The following is a 20,167-nucleotide window of genomic DNA, read 5'->3' on the forward strand; positions in this document are numbered from 1 at the left end:
GCGGCGGGGCTCGGGGCTCCGCGGGGCGCTCGGCGCGGCCGGAGCCGGGGGCGGCGGGGGCGCCAGGCGGCAGGCCTGCGGAAGGGCCCCGCGTGCCGGGAGGGCCCGAGGCGGCGCGTACGCCGCGCCGAGCGCACCAACTCGGCGCCCGGACGCGAGGCGCCCCCGCCGCCGGCTACGCCACGCCCACCCTCCCCGCGCGGCAGCCCCCGCGCCCGGCGCCCGCGCGCAGCTCCGGCCGCACCGGCTGCTCGGGCGACGACCCCCCGGCTGGGGACCCCGCCCGCCCCCCGAACCCGGCAGGCGAGCCGGCCGCCTCTGGGGGGACCCCCAGCCCTTGCGGTCCCCGGGCGCTGCCACGACCTTGGGAAGGAAGAGCGCGGCGCTCGCGCTCTCTTACTCCCTCTTTTCTTTCGCCTTTTCCTTTTTCTTTCCGAACTTCTCTGCCCCCGTGAGATGACCCTGCCTGCTCTTCCCACCTTTCCCAGAAGAACTTATCGTCTGCGCTCGAGTTCCTAATCAGGTGGCAGCTGCTCTGCCCGCGCGCCGGTCCCATCCACCCACCGCCCGGGATAAGGCCTTGGGGAAACGCGGCTTCTCGTCCGGGCTGCTCTGTGTGACCTTGATAATCAGCGAACCGCTTGACGAATGTCGCGGGAAGGTATGGAGAGGTGAGGGAGCTCCGGGGCCTGGGGTCAGCTGCTCAGGTGCTGGCTGGGTGACCTCGGGCTGGGTTCCTTGCCGAGAGAGCCTTAGTGTCCCGGTCGATACAATGGGAATGTTGCTCTTGGGTACTAATGGGTACCTGGCTCTTGGGGTCCTGTACGGGGTTACGTGTTAATTCACGGGAAGTACTTGGAACAGTGCCCTGCACCTAGAAAGTTCTCTATGAATGTTTGTTCTTAGTTATTATTACTGCGTGTGCGAACCGTCCTCTTGACCGAACCCCATTCTCCAAACTGTCCACCCAGTCCCTAACCTGCCCCTAGTCACCGGCGGGAGACTGTTGTCTCTGCAGTGGGTTAGCTGATTCATGTAATAGCCCCCTGTAGGCTGTAATCATCCTTCAGGCTGGAACGTTATTGCTTATTTCTCTTCCAGACAGCCAGGATTGTTCTCGCAGTGGCGTCTGGGTAATACTGTGAGTGCCTAACGGCAAGGGCACAGAGCGGGTGGCTTCTGCCCTCTCGGAGCTCTGTTTCTTTGGGATCATGGACAAGGTGGCATGGGATCTGGGCTTTGGGTGGGTGAAGTTCCCCTGAGCAGAGAGTAAGGGGTGTGAGGTAGGTGAGCCTGCCAGGTTTGGGGAGCAGACTCGATTGTGTCTGAAAGACAGCTGGCTCCCAAAGTTCCAAGAAGATTGTAGAGGTCCCTGGAGTAGCTCTGCTGTGTGACCGTAGTCTGGTCACAACACCTCTCTGAGCCTCAGTTGCCTCATCTTTAAATTAATCCTGTCTACCACAGGGGAGAGCATAGTGGGATCATCATGGGTGCCGAATGAAACCAGCTTGCATTTGTATCCCCGTTCCAAATCTAACTGGCTGGGTGACCTTGACCAAGACGCTTCACCTCTCTGAGCCTCAGTTGCCTAATCTGTAAGGTGAAAGTCTTTGTAAGAGAAAAAGTGTTTGTAAAGCAGAGTGGGTTAACCTTGGGACTGTAGACATCTGGGGTCAGACAACTCTTGGCTGTGGGGAGCCATCCTGTGCATTGTAGGACACTAGCAGCATCCCGTACCCCCTAGCCAGTGGCACTCCCTCCCCAGTTGTGACAACCAAAAATGTCTGCAGACATTGCCAGGTGACCCCTGAGGGACAGACTCGCCCCCGGTTGAGGACCACTGATACAGAGTGCCTGACACAGAGCTGGCGCACAGTCTGTGCTGAACGATGCTAGCCCCTTCCCAGCTGTGCCAAGAAAGGTTCGCTGCGACATCAGAGACTCGTTTCACACACACAGGGCTCCCAGGCGTCACCCTGGAATCAGCACCCCCTACCGGAAAGACTGTCCAGCATCTCCGTGTTGTGGACGGAGCCCACCCCCGGCCCACGCCCATCTCTTCCACATTCTGTCCCTCCCTCACATTCCTGGGGTCTTTCTCCCCCGCCATCCCCGTCCCCAATGAGAGATGATACGACTTTTCATAAATTCCTTAGGCTCTCGGTGCCTGGCTTTCCTCGTCTGTGGGCTGGGAGAGCACCAGGACCCACGTCACAAGGCTGTCGCAGAGATGCCCAAGTTGGCACATGGGAAGTGCCCAGGCAGGGCTGGCATTTATTTATTCAATTCATGGATTGACAGCTGAATGCATTCAGAGGCATTTGGCTGCAAGGAGGAGACGAATGGGCTGCTGATGGTTCAAACATAAGGACGTGGTTTATTTCACAAGAGGTCCAGGGGACGTTGGCTCCTCTGGCTGGTTCAGGACTTGGTGACATCCTCAAGGACCAAGGCGCCTTGACCCTTCTGTCCTCATCAGAGTGGCTCTTCTAAGGTTTGGGGCCTCAGAGTCACAAGATGGTTGCCATGACAGCCACGTCACCTGCTGACACAACAACTCCAAAACAGGAAAGAAAAGAAGAGGTCAAAGGGGGCCCTCTCTGAGCCTCTCTCTTACCAGAGAGAGAGAACTTTCCCAAAGCCCCCGAGAGGCAGACTTCCCCTTACACCTCACAGGCCCGGCTGGTCACGTGGCTGCCCTTGAATAGTCCCTGAGCACAAGCAGGGTTGTCACCGTCAACTTGGAACAGCCCTGCTCTATCTCCTGGGACATGGCTGCCTGAACAACTTGGGGTTCTGTCATTAAGAGAGAAGCGTCTGCCACAAGCACCTACTATGTGCTGGGCCCTGGGTGAGGTTCTGGGACTGCAGAAGTGAACAAGACCAGCACATTCAGGCCCTCACGGAGCTGAGGTTATTCCAGCCAAGGGGACAGACAATGATGAATTAAACAAAGAAGGACAGCAAGTTCCTTCCATCATTCACTCAACGAGTGTTTATTGAGGGCCTACTATGTGCCAGGCTGGGATACAGGGATGAACACAGCAGGCGAGGTTCCTGCCCTCCTGGTGCTTCCAGTCCAGAGCAAGGGGAGGAGGACAATAACCTAATTAACAATCAATCAATCAAGGAGATCCTTTCACCCTCTCCAGAGTTGGTGGGTGGCACCTCCAGGCCTCTGTCTCAGTCACTGCCTACTCCAGGTCGCATGACTCAGGCAGGGAGCCCAGCACTGTGTGATCAATGAGGACTCCCTTGGTCCACGACCTGGCTGCCTCCCAGCTAATCCTGGCACAGAGCGACTCACTGAGCAAAACATGACTAAGCAATCCCAAGCTGGGGGAGCTCCCATTGCTGCTGCAGCCTCGACCTCTCCTCCCTCCTTCCCATCACCTCCTCCCACACCCTCCAGGGTCTCCAGCAGGGCGCCCTGACATCCCCGTCAGTCTCCAAGGCAGGGCCTGAAATAGGCTATCGCTGGGGAACAGTCACCAAAAGAACAGAGAGAAGGGAGAAAAAAACCCTACAGTTCAGGGGGAAAAAAATGTGATGATAATAATAGGGAAATTCTCTTCTGCAGGACAATTTTAGAGTTTCTGTTGCCACGTACTTTGCAAATAGTGGGAAATACCGTTTCGTTTCTGTTGCATAAGTTTCACAGCTGTGGGGAAGAAGTTTGTGCTGCTTGGAAACATCAGACAGGCAGTTCCTTATTCCCTGACGAGACGCTCAGATGCTGCAGGCACGATTTGAAGGCCCCCTTCCCAAGCTCTGCTTCAAAGGAAAAATAAGAGAAAGCACAAAAATACAAGGGGTGATTTTTTTTTTTCCAACCCAAGTCAAGGGAGCCAGGTGAGAAATGAGTCTTCGGGCTGCCCAGGATTAATCATTTCCCAAATGCAGATGAGTTCTCAGTAAGTCAGGCCGGCCGCCCAAGGAGTCTATTCCCCATTTCGAGCACCGAGAGCAGCCTTCTGAGAAGAGGAGAGAGGCGTCTCCACCCTTGGCATTGGACAGGACGGCCGGACAGCCGAACCAGTGCTGGACACACAGGCCGGAGTTCACGTCTTCATGAACCGAAATGTAATGCTCTTCCTAATAGTCTTGGTTGAGCCACCCGGACCGCCCAGGCCAGAACTTCTCCAGAGGAAGCCTTGCTGATGGAGGCAGGTCTCTCAAGGGCTCTGGTTCCAGGTCTGATTCGAACATCATAAATATCAGATTAAGTCCCGGCTGCAGAGCTTTGCCAAATCACCTTCCTGCCAGAAAGCTTGGAAACATGGCCCCGAGGAGATAAGGAAACGCTTAGGACCCTCGGTTCAGATTCCAGCCCCGCCACTGACATGTGTGCCTTCTTCTCCAGGCTCTGGATGTTGTTGTAGCTCTAGAGACCAGCTGCCTGGGTTCCAGTCCCAGCCCTACCACTTCCTAATTGCGTGACTTTGTGCAAGTGATTTAATCTCTCTGGGCTTTGAGGTATCTGTCTGTAAGATGGGGCCAATAAGAGTGCCTACCTCGCAGGGTTGTTGTACGGATTAAAATACTTAATAGAGCCAAAATGCTTAGAATGCTGCCTGACACTCAGTTGAGTGTTAGCTGTTATAACTGGGTGAGGCCGTGATGTTAGGAGGTGTGGCAGCCATCTTGACACCATGAGGGAGGACATTGCTGACCAGTTAAAGATGGCAAAGTGACAGATGGAAAGAACCTGGATCTTTGGTGTCACTGAGCTCCTGAATTAACCAGCTGTGCAACCACCCTCTCTCTGAACTTCTCGTACTATGAGATAATTAAATTCCCTTTTAGTTTAAGCCCGTTGAGTTTACTTTACTTGCAGCTAAAGCATCCTACCTGATATGCCTCCCTCCCCCAAGATTTCTCCCCACTTAGATAAACTGATCCTTCTGTTGATAGGATGACCAAACACTGCATGACGACCAAGCACTGTCACATTGCATGGGACAATCGCAGTTTGTACCTGTCTTCCCAGAATAATTATTAATAACATGCCAATTTGGATGATGATGGTCACCGTCTCCTTTGAAATAAGCACTGCCCTCCTTCTACTTCTCTCTTAAAATGCAGATGCCCCAGAGGGGTGCTGCTCTCCGCCATATTGCTTTCCCAATGAAGCAAAGACCTAAGGTTTGTAGCATGAAGCCTGGATTGGGGCTAAAAGTTAAGAAAAAGATTCAGAAAGAGATTGTTGCATAAAAGGTAAATTCTACAACTTCGTCAAGGTCAGAGATTGACCTGGATGGTGTGTCTTGAAAGTCTGCAGCCAAGGGTGCCAGATGGTTTCAACAGATGTACTGGACACATATTTATATGTCTGGGGTTTTTGGGTGGTTTTTTTTTTTCAGTTTGTTTCCTGGACTGAAAGCTCAAAAATAGGGCTGCCCAGTCGAAATCCAGACGCCTGGCAACCCCACTGGTAACTTTTACTGAAAGCTGACGGTTTCCGCTTTAGCCAGCAGAAACACAAACAGCCACACCCTCTCCAAATGCCATTTATGCTGCAGCCTGCCTTCCAAATTTCCTGGGCAAATTCCACTCCTGGAGGCTTTGTGGAGAGGGGGAAAGTCGTCATAACAACTGGTACCATTTGGGGCGTGCTCACTGTGTACCAGGCACTATCAAGAGGTGACTTCAAATTCTCACCATTGCCCTTTGTGGTAGCTATTACTACTGTCGTCCCTTTTTTACAGATGAGAAAACTGAGGCTTACAGAGGAACCCGGTCAAGGTCACTGTGTTAGTTAGGATAAAGACAGCTGCTGTGACGGTACCCAAATGGTAATGGGTTTTTTAAAATAGAGCTTATTTCTCTCTCGTGTTATAGTCCAGGAACAAACAACCCAAGGCAGGTATGGTGGCCCCAAAGTGTGGGGCCCAGGCTCCTTCCCACTCGGGGCTCCACCATCCTTAACACGCGGCGGTCACCATGTGCTCCAAGGCGGCTGCTCTAACGCCACGTTTCAACCAGCAGAGGGAGAAAGGGGGATGGGAAGGAAGGCAGGTCTGTTTGAGAACCCAAACAGGAAGGTTCACCCAATTGGCCAGAGCTTTGCTGCCCAGGTGTGTCAGACCCTAAATTCGTGCCAGTCTACCTCTCAGGTGTTGCTACTGGACCCTGAGAGTCCTGTCTCCCTCACCGTGGGACAGTGCCAGCACACCTAAATATTGATTGAATGGATGAATGAACATCTGCAATACTCCTTTTGGACTCCAAGTTGGGAGAAACTTCGCCGTGAGCGCCTGGCTCTGTCCTGGGCACTGAGAAGAGCGAGTGAGACAGATAAGGATCCTTGCCCTCCTGGAGCTGACATTCTAGTGGCAGAGGAGACAGACGTGGAAGACCCCAGAGGGTCACACAGTCTGCCAGATGATGGTAGCAACTGTGGAGAAAAACAGAGCAGGGAAGGTGACCGGGAGTCCTGGGCCAGCGCACCCAAGGGGGTGAGGGATTGTTGCGACAGCAAACAGAGGAAGAACCCCAAGAGGAAGGGCAAGAGACACTTGCTCGGGTTGCTCCTGTTTGGGGAGAGAGTGTCTGTGGTAACAAGAGGACCTCACCGAGGAGGTGACATTTCAGCCAAGAACTGAAAGGTGAGGGAGCAGGCCCTGCGTGTGTTCCAGGCAGAGGGACGAGCACGTGCCAGGGCTTGGAGGCAGGAACAGCAGAAGTGGAGAAAGTGAGGAGGAAGAGGAGAGAAGGAGATGCAAACAGAGGGGAGCGGGAGCCAGATGCACGAGCCGTGTAGGTGGCTGTCAGGACTTTGGCTTTTTCCCTGGGTGTGTGGGAGCCATGGAAGATTCTGCACAGAGAGGAGATACGATCCCACGGCTTCTAACAGGATCCCTCGACTGCTCTATGGGAAGAGACTACAAGGGGGTGAGGCCAGAAGCAGTGAGACCTGTGAGGAGGGAACTGCAATAGTCCGGGCGAGAGATGTCGATGGCTTGCACCAGGGTGATGCCAGGGGTGATGGGGAGAAATGGTCTGTTCTGGATCTACCCTAAAGATAGGACCTACAGGGTTTGTTGAAGTGCTGGGCATAAGAGAAAGAGAGCTAAACGGGACTCCAAGGTGTTTGGTCTGAGTGACTGGAAGGGCAGGGTGGGAATTAACCACGATGGGGAAGATGGTGGGAGGAGATGGGGAACTTGGTTTTGGCCGTGTTCCGTGTCAGATTCGATAGTGGAGTGGAGACGTTGAGTGGGCGGGCAGATAAACAATGTGAGGATTTAGGGGCGAGGCCAGCCGGGAGACAGGAGTACAGGCATCGTCGGTATAAGTGATGTTAAAGCCACGGGACTGGGCGAGATCACCTAAAGAGGGCGTGTGGACAGAGGGGAGGACAAGGAGAGAGGCCCGGGGCACAGCGATGTTCCGAGCTGGGGCAGCCGGTGAGCGAATGCCAGAACAGAGGTCAGAGAGAGTCCATTTTCAATTTGCTGAGTTTCCTTGGCTTCCGTAAGAGGACGGGACATAGCATTGGAGCCTCCCATGACCTCATTTCCCCTCATGAAGTGGGGCAGAGGGCAAAGTTCCCAGTCTCGGCTCCGTCATTTCCTTCGTGAGCCTCAGTTTCCCCATCTGTTAACTGGAGACATTAAGAATCCTGCTCTGCCAGCTCTCCGAGGAAATATGAGGACACAACAAGATCTTACAGACCCCAGAATGCTTGAAAAATGAAGAACCCTGCACCACGAAAGGAGTTGCTTCCCCTACTGCCCAGCTTTAGGTCCTCAGGAACGCAAAACTGAAGCTGAGAAGAAAACGTACGCAAATTCAGAGAAAACAAAAGAGAAGTTGTAGCAGAGAAAGAACTACATATAGCTCCATGCAACAACGTGGATGAATTTTAAAAGCATAATGTTGAGCCAACGAAGCCAGATATAAAACAGCGCATTATGGCTGGTTCCATTTATACAGCACTCAGAAGCAGACAACATTAAACTACGGTGTGTCGAGGTGCACACTCGGATGGTAAAGCTATAAAGCAAAGAGTGTAGTGTTCACCATACAAGGCAGGGCCCTGGTTTCCCCCCGGGTTGGGGAGGGGAGTCTGGGAGGGGCTTTAGGGAGCTGGCGGTGTTCCATTTCTTACCCAGATTTCATAGAGATTCACTTTATGATAATTTATGATTTACGTTTATGTCTTATGCACTTTTCTCTATATATTCTCAATTTCCCAATTTAAAAATGCATCAAAAGCCTTAAAAATAAATACACACACCCAGATTCATACCCTCTGACCAAGTTACTCTTCCAAGGGGAGTTTAAACTACAGAATTAATCGCACGCGCAAACTTTTTTATGCACAAAGATGTTCACTGCCGTGTTATTTAGCCCCATGTTTGAAAGGACCTAAATTCTCACTAACTACATTATGACATCCACAATTTGGGAAATTATTTGGCCTTTTAAAAGTCTGCTATCAAAGAATATTTAATGGAATAGGAAGATGGTCATGATACCTGGATAAATGGGGAGGAAAAGAGTGGAATATAAATTGCATGTAGACCATGATCCCAACATTGTCAATACATACGACATATTCATACAAAAAAGACAGGAAGGAAGATATTAAAATGGTGAGGGTAGTTACATCTGGGCAGTGGTCTTATGGCTATTTGTTTCCTTCTTTATACTTACATTTCACAAATTTTCTATACTGAATATGTACTACTTTTTTTCTTCAATAGGTTGCTTTTTCCCCCTTTTAATTTTGAATCTCAGATGCACACAGTTAGTTAATCATACTCCTTGGGCCACAGCACACCACCAGCATCTGTGTAGAGCCTGTATTTTGTTTTATTTTCACTTATTTTTGCCTTTATCACCCATCTCCACTCCTCCTCTTTCCCCCTCCCCAACGGACACCCACTTTGGTTTATTTAAAGCATGTTCTTTCTATCCATCTGCCATACACTTGTTTGGATATATGTGGATCCGAATAAACATAGTAAAAAATATAGAAAGAGATAAAGTGTTGTTTTATGATTGTTTTTAAATTTTTACATAAATCGTAATTATGCCTCTGATGGTCTCTTACTTTTTTCACTCAGCGTCATGTTTTTGAGCTCATTCTTTGTTGCTCCTGTAAATATGTCGTCACTTCCGACTATTGCTTAATTTCTCGTTGTGTGCATGCATCTCCGTGGGAGCGACAGCCTGCTGCTCCCCAAACGCAGTTTCCTCCTCTCCCAGGACACACTGAAGGACTACATTTCCCAGTCTCCCTTGCAGGTAGGCGGAGCCACATAAAGGAGCTTCAGCCCTTGGATGCCAGCAGATAAAAGGTGCCTCGCCTCCATCCCAGCCCCTGAAACTTCTCCCAGGCCTTCTCCTCCATGCTCTTTTCACTTCTCAACTGATTGGGATGACGACCCCAGAGTGACCTTGGCAGCCATGGGTTGAAGGTGCCCCAGCCACCCTCAGCCTGGGTCTGAATGCTTGCGTGGAGGGGCACCAGACCACTGATCAGTAACACTCACCTTGGACTATTAGATGAGCAAAAAATAAAACTTCCATTGGGTCTGAGACTTTACACACTTTAGGGTCTATTCATCATAGCGGCTAATATTGCCCCTAACCAATAAAACCATATTCTACTTATCCATTTCCTAGTACTAAACACTATTGCCCCAAACTCCTTGAAGCAACGCGATGACAAACATCCTCATGCATATTTCCATTTGCATGGGCGAGCAAGCTTTTTTAGGTTGTCTACCAGGAATGAGATTGCTGGGCCATGGGGTTTGCACAAATTTTGTTCACCTGACCAAAGCAATGGAGAGGCATCCAGGTTGGGGGGCAGTGACAGCCGAGGCTTAGTATTCAGGTACCCAGAGTCAGCACTGCCAGGTAGGGTGTCTGTGCTCCTAGGGGTCATGGCTGGAGCCACCCCACAGAGTGGTGTGGGCATTGTTCTTGGGGGCATGGGCTCTATGACCGGCTTCCTGGGCACCCTCGAGGTTCTGTGAGCGCCCCAGAACCATTAATAAGCTGACCAGAGTGGGGTCTGTCGTTAACAACTGCAAATCCCTGATCTATCCCAGATTGGGGGTTGGCAAACTTCTGTAAAAGGCCAGGTAGTACATATTTTCGGCTTTAAGGGTTCTGCAGTCTGTGTCGCAACTATTCACTTCCGCTCTTGCAGAAGCAAAACGGCCAAAGACAGCGTGTAAATGAATGGCTGTGGCTGTGTTCCAATAAAACTTTATTTATAAAGCAATAGCCGTGGGCCACAGTTGGCCGATCCCCGAGCTGGACAAAAAAGAGACTCTCCTTTCTCTAAGTCTCTGGTAGACATGTACGTCATGTTTCCTGGTCTTAGCTCTTTGGTAAGCTCCTTTGCTCCAGCCATTTTGGGGTCCCACCCCGAGCCCAACACATTACCTTGCCTGCAACAGACTGATTCAATGAATGAATGAATCAATCAATGAATGAACGAATGGCTTTAATTTAGAGGTGGTCCCACTGAACAACTCAGGCAGAGACCAAAGAGAGCAGGAGCCAGATGTAGACAACATGTGGGACCGAACCATTGCACGGGGAGCCCGGCCCCGCTTCATTGAGCCCTCCTCTGCCCCCTGACCCTGCAACTATGCCCTCTAACCCCGCAACTGCCCAACCAGGCTTCATCCCACATCCCTGGCAGGCATCAGTTCAGGGGTTCAGTTTCCCAATTTCAGAACCTAATGACCAAGGGCAGCTGTGGGCGACTCAGTTCTCAAAAGCAAACTGTATTCCAGTGACTAATCCATCTTTCGCTCCCGGTATTTTTACTCATCCCAGCAGAAATGTGTATGAGTCACAGCTCCTGGTGGAGAATTTTTTTAAATGCATCATTGTGTGTGTATCTCCAGCCTGCAGACCTGCAAGGTCTGGGTGCTGTTGGCAGGGGGCTAATGGTTTCAGCAGCAACAACAAAAGCTGTCAAGTCACACTAACCAGGACTCCTTTCCCCACGCTCATCAGCATCCAACAAGGGAAAGAAAAATAATAATTGATTCAGCGTCTGGATGTGGTGCGTGGAGTCATTAGGGAGCCACAGACCTACACATTCTCCTCTCAGTACCGTTCCCTTCTGCTAAGACTCCGCCGCGAGCACCCCTCCCTCCAGAAAGCCCTCTTGATTAGTCTGAGCTCAAAGAGCTTCTTCCAGCTCTAAAACCATTATGATTTGTGAATCAAATCTCACCGTCTTCTAATCACATTTCTATCCCGCCAGTGGATTCCTGCAGCCTTTAGGTAGAAAATTCCTCTTCTACGCCTCTCAACCAATTTGTAGCGTTCTTTCTGGAGCGTGAAGTCATTCCCACGTGGGTGTGTTCTCTCGCTCCAGCACAGAGCTGATGTGGAAATTATGAAGAGATGAAGTCAGATCTCCTCTGGGCCCCTCACTGGCTGCGTGACTTCATCTCTTCGGCCTCAGCTTCCGGATCTATGAATGGGGATGAAGCTGATAATCATGATAATAGAATAAATGGAGCTCACGTTTCCGGAGCCACTAGACTGTATGTTCAATGTAGGGAAGGGTTTTTGTCTGTTTTGCTCACTGCTGTATCCCCCGGGTCTGGAACAGAGCCTGGGACTGTGTAGGTACTCAACAAACATGTGATGGATAATGAACGAATGAGTGAATTGTTTCCCATTCTTGCCTATACCATCCTCCCAGGAAGAGACCTCCAAGGTCAACCTTGACTCTCCCTTTGTCCATATCCAGAACTCTCATCTCTCAAATCCCCTAGTTACTGTATTATTCAAGGTTTCCTAAGATGCAAGAAGCAGAAATCCAGCTCAAACCAATTCTAGCAAAACAAGGAATGTAATGGCTCATGTAAGTAAAAAGTTTACATTAGCTTCAGGCACAGCTGAATCCAGGTACTAAAAGAAAGAGACTACCTCTTTCCCAAAAGTCCAGCCTGTAAGCCTGTCTGATTAGCCAGGATTGGGTCATATGTCCAGTCACTGACTCTGAACAGCCAGGCCTGGGTCATGTGTCCTCCACTACAGAGGATGGGAGGGTAAGTCCCACCCAAACCTTGTGGACTGAAAATGGGGAGGGGATGTTTCCAAAGGTGAGCTGGGGCCCTAGCACTAGAAGAAGGGGAATGGGTGCTGGGCAGCCAAAAACAGAGGACTGGGGAGGCTTATCCTGCCTCCAGTTTCACAGGCCTCCATTCCGTCCTGCACCACCCTTTCAGGTGAACCTCCAGAAAGGGCAGCTATTATCAAGTTATTCCCTTGCTCAAACACCTCCAGTGGCTCCCTACTGCTCAACGACATGATTATAATCTGGCATGGAAAGACCTCTGCGATATGACACCAGGCTTCTAGCGTCTGAGGGGTGGAGTTGGGAGATGCAGGTGTGGATTCCAGGGCCATCCATAATTCCACTGAAACTGCTGTCATCACGGTCACCAATGTGGTCCTCCAAGCTCTGGGCTAGTAGCTATTTCTCCATCCGTATTGTACTCAATGATTTAGTAGCGCTCAGCACAGTGACATCTCTGTCCTTCCTAAAATATCTTCTTCGCAGTAAACACTGGATGTGCCCTCCCTCCGCCCTCCTTCTCGTGCACTGCCGCTTCCTACTGGCTGTCTCTGGTGATAAGAGGATGCTCAGACTTTATCTTCTACGCCCACTGAAGATACTATTGGTTGCAAACTCAACAACCATGTCCCCCTCTCCCTATCAAAACTCCAAGTTTGGCTGCCATATGCTTGTGCAGAGAATGAACACCTTCCTACCCACAGTGGGTCAATCTTAAGCCTTTGCCAATCACGGGCAACAGGCATAAGACACATTTTTAGCCAACAAACTTGATGGAAGTCTCTTGGGGGCTTCAAGTTTTCCTCCCTCTTAAAACAGGACACAGGAAAGGTCGGACTGTTCTTCTGACTGTGGCTGTTGCATGAAGACTTGATGTCTGGAGCCATGGCAGCCATGGTAGACCCATGAAGAGAGACTGTGCCATCATGGCGGATAGAAGGAACCTGGATCCTTGATGCTGTTGTCAAGCCACTGAATTAACCAACCTTGGGACTGCCCTGCCTCGGGACACTTTGTTTAAACCACATTGAGTTGGATCTTTATTTACTTGTAGAAAAAATCATCCTGATGGTTACACCCTATGTATGGTGAAACTCCTGGAAACATAGCTCTGGCCATGGCCTTCTTCCTCAGGTCACTGCAGACCCATGTGGGTGCATAGTGGACATCTCACCAAGCAGTCCTACAGGCACCTCAGAAACATGTCCCAACTTGAACCAATTATCTGCCATGTTCCCCAAGAGACCTTCTCCACCACTCCACCAGATGGACGGCATCACCATCCACAGTCTCGCCCATGAGTAATCCTAGACTCCTTTCCTCCTGCCTTCATTTATTTAACAAACTCGTATTCACTGAGCGCCTACTGTGTGCTAAGCATTATGCTAGATGTACGGGGAAAAACAGAGAATAAGACAAAGTTCAATCCCTTGTGAGGCCTCTCTTCTAGTTGGGGCAAGAGAGATTTTAAACAAACATATAAGCTCATAACCAATAACAGCTAAGAAATAAGCAAAGTGTTTTCATAGAGAAATACCCGAAGGCACGTACCTAGATAGGGGGGTTCACAAAGACTCTCCTAGGGAGGTGGTAGCTGAGCTGAGATCTGAATGCTGAGCCAGAACCAGCTCTGCAAAGTGTGAGAAGAGCTTCTAGGCAGAAAAAATGGCAAGTGCAAAGGCCCTGAGGCTGGACCCAACTTGGAACACTCCGAGAGCAGCAAGCAGGCCAGTGAGGGGGCAGGGATGAGCAATGAGAAAAGTGCAGGAGATGAACTTGGAATGGTCAAGTCAGGAGACAGCAGATACCTGAGTTTTTGCAAAGCACAGTGGGCAGCCAGGGGAGGGATTATAACAAGGACGCCTGCCGTTTGACCTGATTCAGGTTTTTAAATGGTCACGCTGTTGGTTGGAGAATGGACTGTAACAATAAAAATGCTCATGACTAACCCTTTTACAATACATACTGTGTGCCAGGCACTTTCTATGTTCTCATTAGAAATAGGAGGTGTTATTTCCCATTAAATCCTCATGACCTCGAGAACGATTATGGTGCCACCATAATCGGAGGCACAGAGAGGTGAAGTAACTTGCCCAGGGTCACACGGAGAGTACATCAGAGCCGGGACAATAGGAAACAGGGAGACTATAGCTAGAGGCTGTGGTGGATGGGGCAGCGGGGAGCTCGGCTGGGTCCAGACTGGCAGTGCTGGAGACGGAGAAGGGCGCGGATCTGGAATATAACTTCGAGATGGCAAGGGAAGAACTTGCGGGTGGTGTGAACGAGTCCTGGCCGTGCCTTCTGATCCGCTTCTCCAGCGGCATCTCAGCAGGGCTCTGGCTGGAGGCCGGGTCACCGGCTCGGTGGCCTCCCTGCCCACCTTAGGGATGGAGGCGCCCCCTCCGCGTTATCCCGCCGCACCGGCCTCCGCCCTCGGGCGCGCCCCGCCCTCCACCGCCTCGCCCGCCGCCGAAGATCAAAGCCGGGGAAACGCCGGGGCCACGCGCCTCGCTCTCGGCGGAGAGCACTTTGCAGACGCTCCCTGAGCCGCAGCAAAACTTCCATTGTGCTGCTGGAGACGGAAAACAATGCGCGTGGCCCCGCGCTCCGCGGCCAGAGGTTGCGCCGGCGGACGCCCCCCGTCCCAGCCCCGCCGCCCCGCCGCCCGAGCTCCCCGGGGGACCAGCAGGGCGACAAGTGCGCCGGACGCTGCGGTCTCCCCGGGCTGCAGCCCCGGCCGCCCGCGCATCTCGCTCTACGCCCGGAAAACCAGCAAAGGGGGAGCGGGAGGCCGGAGGAGGACGGTCTGACCTTTCCAGGGGAGGCAGGAGTTTGCACAAAGCCCCTGGGAGTCCCCTCGGTAGCTGTTCCCACCGCCAGGGGCGGGGAGGTCACCCTCTCGGTTCCTCATCAGCCCGGGATGGGTTCAGTGTGGGGTGAAAGTGTGAAAACCTAGGGACCTACCCACGCCTGGGGCCTGCTCCGGGGCTTTCTAAAAAATTAAGTGCACAGAGTGTGGACGGAGAACTCACCTCGTGCAAAGCACCGTGCTGGGCTCTGGGGAGTCGGAGAAAAGGGAAGCACCCTGCCCTGGGGTGGGGGTGGAGGTTTGAGGGGGAAACCAAGGAGGGCTTCCTGGAGGAGGGGGCCTTTTCAAGCTATCAAAGGGCTGAGAGGAGTCCTCAGTGCTCATCCCAATTGACAGCTTCTTGATTGCAGAATCTGTTGCCCTGAGTTATTTTCATTTTCCACAGTAGTCCGTACTGAGTATTGCTGCTTCCCATTTAATATTTGTTGAAAATAAAATAAAAGGGCTGAGAGGATTCCTTTTCTTACCCTCCCTCTGCCTTTCCTCCTTTAAAAAAAAATACCCCCTCAAAATGACTGAACAAATAAAAGATGCACAAAAGAGACATATGTTCCTTTTTTCATAGATGTATAGGCCATAAGATCTTTTACATTTTTTTCTTCTGATCACAAAAGGAATACATGTGCATTGCTGAAGCCTTCAAACAACCCAGGTGAGCATATAGAAGAAAATGAAAATCACCTACCTTTCCACGATTTAGAAATGAACACTCCTAGCAGGTCAGAGCATTCCTCCCCGTCTTTGGTGGTTATTTTATTATTATTATCAAGGTAAAATTACTTACACTGAAAGGCACGGATCTGAGGCGTATGATTCAATGAATCTTGACAAATGCCTGCACTCTGTGTACACCCCTCCAACGAAAATCGAGATCGTTCCCATCATCCCGGAAGGTTCCCTCAGGTCCGCTTCCAGTCCGCCCATGACCCCCACAGGCAGCCGTCCTTCTGATTTCCATCAGAGCAGATTCGTTTTGTCTGTCATGTAATTGGAGTCCTATGGTGTGTGCACTTTGCCGCCTGGCTTCCTTCACTCAGTGTGATGCTTTCAGGTTCATCCACGTCTCAGTGGCCTGCTCCTTTTCATTGCTGAGTAGCGCTCTAGGGCAAGGATGTACTCCGTGTTCACCCAGCACCCCGTGATGGTCTTTCAGGTTGGCTCCACTTTGGGACCCGTATGAATGACGCCACTGTAAACATTGGTGGGCCAGTCTGCGTGTGGACACAGGTTTTCATTTTTCTTAAGCAAATACTTAGGAGTAGGATTGCCGAGTCACGTGTTCAGCTTTCATAAGAAATTACCAACAGTTTTCCGAAGTGGTTGTACCATTTTATATTTCCAGCAGCACTGTCGGAGGCTTCCAGTTGCTTACTATCATTAATTTTTCATTACACAAGAAATACATGGGTATATCCTCCCGTAAAGCTGAAGTGCCTTTGGACAGCCACCCAGCACCCACTGCTCCCGCAGAACAGACTGTCAGCAGTTTGGGGTGCTTCCTTGCAGACCTTTTTTAGTGCATTTATATGCATAAATAAATACCCATAGAAAACACATAGTATTATTTTGTGGTGATTCTTTTTACAGAAATGGGAAACCATCCCCCTTTCTGTCTCTCTTCATTGTACTTACCACCATTTATTCCTGCCTCTGCCCTCCCCCTGGTGGGACGTCAGCTCAGCCAGGGTAGGGAGCGCGTTTTGTTCACTGCTGTATTCCCAGTGTCTAGAACAGTGTCAGTTGTGGAGCAGAAGCCCCAAAAATATCTGTGGAATGCAGGAATAGCGTGGGTATCACTCTGCAACTTGCTTTCTTCCCCTCTGTAACGTAAGTCACAGGTCTTTCCATGTCGCCACTAGTCGCCACTAACAGATCTATTTCCTTCTTGACCCTGCTGCACGTAATCTGTGATAGAAATAGGCAAGATTTCTTTTTCATTCCTCTGTGGGTGGACCCTCAGGTTGCTTCCGATTTTCCATTATTAGGAGCACTGCTGTCACGAACATCCTGCTTGTCCCCTTGGACACAGTGTTTCTCTACAACAGTAACCCAGGAGGAAATGGCTGCGTCAGAGGGTCCATACACTGCAAATTTTAGCGAATCGTCCAAAGGGGCAGGATTTCTACCACCAGATCCTGCAAGGAGATTAACATATTGTCTGCTTAAGACACTGGGGAAAAATTACTGGTAAATGCCTATGATTTGGCAAAATGGGCGTGGTGAGGAGAAGGGAGCGTCTAGGTTGGGGCGAAGGGGCATCCTGCTCACACACTCTGGAGCCAGAGGCCCTGGGTTCAAACTGGGGCTCTGCCACGTCAAGCTGTATGACCTCAGGCAAGTTACTCAACCTCTCTGCGCCTGGCTTCCTATCTGGAAAATGGCAGTAATAATAGTAGCCACCTCAAAGCATTGTTATGAGAAGTAACACATGGTAAAGTGCTCACAGCAGCCGTTGGCACTTGTTAAATAGTCCCCAGGTGTCATCTACTGTTACTATGTAACAACCAACGTGTGTTTGTGTCTAAAGCGCGCAGTCAGCCACTTCCATCATTTTGTTTGCCTTCCTGGCCCCGTTGGTGTTGCCTTTCCATCCACTGACATAGGGCACTTACTGCGGAGGAGGGAGGAGAGACCAGGAGAAGCCGAGGTCCGGGAGGGAGGGGACCCACGGAGGAGCAGCTTTACAGGAACCAAGAAATTCCAGAAGCAAGGGCTGCAAGAGCCTCCACAAAAGCCCCAGAGCTGATGCGGTGAAGACCAGAAGAGACTGCTGGGGCTCGGCAGTGGGGTCACCGGTGACCTTGGGGAGGGATGCTGGGCGGAAGCCGGCCTCAGAGGGGCCGGACAGGCCTGCACCCAGGCGGGCGAGGAGTGGGTCAGGAGCCCAATACTCTTCTGAGAAATCTGGCCGGACGGGGCTGTCCCTGGAAGGGGAGAAAAATGTTTCCTTTTTCAGGAGAGCAGCTCTGAGCAGGTTTGGGGGAAAATTACTTCTAGAGGCGTGACTGCAGGGTCTGAGAGGGACGGAGCCAGGGTGGCGACGTTCAGGGCCTGGCTCTCTCTGGAAGTTCGTGCCGCGATTAGATGCTCCACAGATTTCTGCTGAACAGTTAACCGGGCGAGGGAAAAGCGTCCTTGGTGGCCCACACTCTCTCATTTCATCGTGAGATACCAAGAAATCAAGAGCACAGCCCCACCCTTAATCAAGGCTGGATTCCCATCTATCTGGAAAAGGACACAGGAAGAGGAGAAAGGTAAAATGGCAATGAAAGAGTTAAACCAAGGGGGAGAGGCCTGGTTAGCAGAAAGGCAGCAAACTGACAGCCTGCAGGAGCTTTGACGGCTCCCAGGGACATGTTTAAAATTCGACCTGGTTGGCATCGATTCCATACAGGAAGTTTTCACAGTGAGATCTGAATTTCTCACATCCCACATCCTAAACATCAGCAAATTATATGGCTCCACCTTCAAAATGCAGATGCCCAGAGCGGGGTGAGTTCTCCCCCTCCTCTCTCACCCACCAACCGTCCATTCTCCACACGCAACCAGAGGGATCCTGTGAGGACCGCAGTCAGATCCCTTCCCTCCCCTGCTCAGAACCCTCCATGGCTCCCATCTACTCAGAGCAAAAGCCAAAGTCCTCACAGTGGCCCACAAAGTCCCACACGGTCTGCCCTCATTACCTTTTCACTCTCAGCGCCTTCTGCTTACTCCCTCTGCTCCAGCTACACGGGCCCCTCGCTGTTTCTAGAACATCCTAAGCAGGCTCCCTCCTTGGGACCTTTGCATTGAACGGCTCTCCCTCTGCGTGGCCTGCTGTTCTCCTGGGGAAAGGGTCCCCCACAGCTCATTCTGTGACTCTTTCCAGCCCTCACTCAGATGCCCGCTTCTCACTGAGGTTTCCCTGATGCCCCATCCAGGAGTTCACCCTGCTCCTGACGCTCGACCCTGCCCTGCGTTGTTTCTCCACAGCACTGGTCACCGTCTAGCATGCTACATAGTCTATTTATTTTGTTCAGGTCTGTCTCCCATTAGTTTGCAAGCAGTGTCTTCAGTCTGTTTTGACCTCCATAGACCCTCCAGTGCCTGGAACAGACCCTGCACACAGTAAGTACTCAGAAAACATTTGCACAACGAGTACATTTCCAGTTCCTCTTGAACAATCAGAAGAATTTTGCAGCACTGGATAGGAGCTAGATAGCCAGGGGCCACCCCCTCTCCTGCTTCCCACAGTCCCCACCCAGCCCGATTCACTCATCTGCACCTTCGTCCTCTGGGCCGGTGAGCGAGCACTGTGTTGGGAGCCCAGAGCCCCACATTTTGATCCTAACTTTTCTGTTGTCGTTTCTTCCCCGCCACCTCCCTGTCCCTGCACCTGCCACCCTCCGCCTGGAACACCCTTCTCCCGTCTGCCTGGTAAACTCCTCTTCGTCTTCTAAATCAGGGGTCGGCACACTCCGGCCGCCAGCCAGATCTGGCCCGCCGCCTGTCTCTGTACAGCTTGTGAGCTAAGAATGGTGTTCACATTTTTAAATGGCTGGGGGGAAAAAAATCAAGAGAAGCGTATTTCATGACATGTGAAAATTATATGAAATTCAAATTTCAGTGTCCATAAATAAAGTTGCACTGGCGCACGGCCACACCCGTCGTTTACCTGTTGTCTGGTGCTGCCTTAGCTCTCCAAGGGCAGAGCTGAGCAGTCGCGACAGGGACCGCCTTGCCTGCAGGGTCTCACATATCTCTGGCCTCTTACGGGAAACATTTGCCAACCTCGGTCTAAATCCCGTCTTGAGATGAACAGAAACCAAAACCCACCAACGTCTTTCTCGGCTTTAACTCCTCTGTGAAAACTTCGCTCATTCCTCGGACCCACGTCGGCACCGGGAACCAACTCATATTATTGAACGCTGACTCCCGCTGGCCATGATTTGTTTTCTGTGTATTTGCCCCTGCCTCCTCAAGGCCCTGGATGCCAGAGCGCAGGCTCAAATCGCCCAGCACTGAGTGCATGGCCTGACAGTCAATAAATATTGATTTATTTTAAACTTTCCTGCGAAACCCAGGGCCACCCTGTCTCCACTCCAGGCTCAGTTTTCTCATCTGTAAAGTGGGAGTCTTGGTCCCTAAGATCTCCAGCACTGAGCAGAGGAAGCACACCTGGGTCCTCACCAGGCAGAATGAGATTATTTGCCAAAACAGATGTTTTTTTTAAAAAAGGCATCATGAGAGCA

This window comes from Equus przewalskii, chromosome 21 (assembly GCF_037783145.1).
Source record: "Equus przewalskii isolate Varuska chromosome 21, EquPr2, whole genome shotgun sequence".
Lineage (NCBI taxonomy): Eukaryota > Metazoa > Chordata > Mammalia > Perissodactyla > Equidae > Equus > Equus przewalskii.